This window comes from Martes martes, assembly GCF_963455335.1.
Source record: "Martes martes genome assembly, chromosome: 6".
Lineage (NCBI taxonomy): Eukaryota > Metazoa > Chordata > Mammalia > Carnivora > Mustelidae > Martes > Martes martes.
In genome coordinates, this window is record NC_137893.1 from 68,064,564 (window position 1) to 68,066,513 (window position 1,950).

Below are 1,950 nucleotides of genomic sequence, written 5' to 3' on the forward strand. Positions count from 1 at the left end.
TTATGGAACTTAGATTCTGGTGGAATGGACAAACCATAAATAAATACCAGGATCTCCCATTGTCCTACAGAGTTGCTATGAAGGGAAAACATGGTGATACGGGAGAGTAAGTGACTGAGTAACTTGGTGTGGGGTCCTAATTTAGATAAGGCCTCTCCAGGGAAAGGGGGCTTTTGAACTGAGACCTAAAGGCTGAGAATGAGGCAGTCATCCTGAGGGAGAGCCTTCCCTAGTACGTGCAAAAGGTCTTGACATGGTCAGAGATGACACCCAGGCCCACGTGGCTGAAATCTAGTAAACAGAGAAGGTAGGGGGAAGCAAGCTTTTCAGCAGGGGATTCCGGAATTTGATTTATTTTTCAGGAAGATCATTGTCTCTGCTTATGCATTGAGAGGGGCTGCAGATTAGCAGGGATGGAAGAAGATTTTTGGGAGCTTTGAGAGACAGTAGTTTGGACCACAAAGGTAGTGGTGGAGAGGAAGTGAAGATGTGTTTGGAAGCGGAACCAACAAGACTTGCTCAGGTGAAGGCAGGGGAGAGAGGAATTAAGGGTGATCAGAGATTTTGACTTGAGGGTGTGGTGGTTGATGGAGCCTCTTCGTGAGATGAGGAAGAATAGGAGTAAAATAAATCCGGAAGGGGCAAAATAACCCAAGATGGGATGTCCTTTCACACTACCAAAACAACAACAACAAAAAAAATTAAAAGGATGATGGAGATGGGGATGATAGCAGCTACAACCGTTTTGGAAAACTCTGGCATTGATTGCCAGAATTGAGCCTTCACAAATCCCATGAACTCTTTGTTGCCCTCCTCTCCCGAAGTCCTTTTGTTGTGAGCACTCCAGAGGGTGGTCCAGCGCATGCGAGCAGGAGTGGCCGGTTAACCAGCTCCCTACCCACGCACTTCCCAAGGCAGAAGGAGAACTGGGTGTGACCCTGACCCGGTGCACCTGTGCTCAGCCCAGTAACGAAGTTTGCCGCTGAACACCTGCAGTTCCAGCTGCTGCCGCGCGAGGCCACTATTAAAGCACGAAGGCGGTCGATTCTGCTGTGCCCAGCTGGGGCGTGGTGGCCGGGTTCCCAAGGACACGACTGGGGGTTCTGATGTGGCTCGGGATCACCAGCGCTGTTGAAGTTCAAGGTCAACACAGATTGCAGGCTCTCTGGTGAGCGGTTTCTGCTTTCACTCCTGAACACGTTTCTTTTAATATACAGCTGACACTTTGCACGAAACCAAAGAAGAAGGAGATACGTGGGCTATCATGCATCATTATTATCTGACCCTCTCTTGGCTTCAGCTGCATTAACTGTCCGAAGAGGTGAATACCCACACAAGTCCAGAGTCAGAGGAGCACTGGTTAAACTTCGGACTGGCTCTGCTCACGTTCAGACTGGGTCTGCTCAAGCTGACATTTCCTTTCACAGAGGCTGATTCAAACAGCCTTGCAAAGGACACGTGCAAGAATCCAGGGCGGGGGCAGGACAGAAACATTGTTCTTTATCACCATGTTCTTTTTTGGGGTACCGTATCTCCTCCTCCTTCTTCTTCTTGGGCATACAGTATTAAGAGAAAATAGTTTTAAAAGAAGGGCCTGATTTTTCTGTTTCTTGTTTTCTAGTTTGATGGGCCATCCTTGCTGCCTTTGAGGAAATACTGTCAATAATTGTATGTGCTAGTTCCAGCACTTTATTTCTTAACTCATTTACTATCATTTCATAGCTGGGAGAGAGCCCCAACCCAGAGGTCCTGTAGCTTGTGTCAGAGCCTGGAGCTGCTCCTGCCCTCCTGTGGCTGAGTTCCATGGCTCCTTTGTTGTGTGGCCACCACCCCGCGAATGTGCACCTGCCATCCGGGGCGGGGCGTCTTCTCCGGTCCGTTCTCTCCCCAGCAGTTTCCCAGCACAGTACCCCAAGTAGATGACATTTGTCTAACTGAACAACAGTGGTT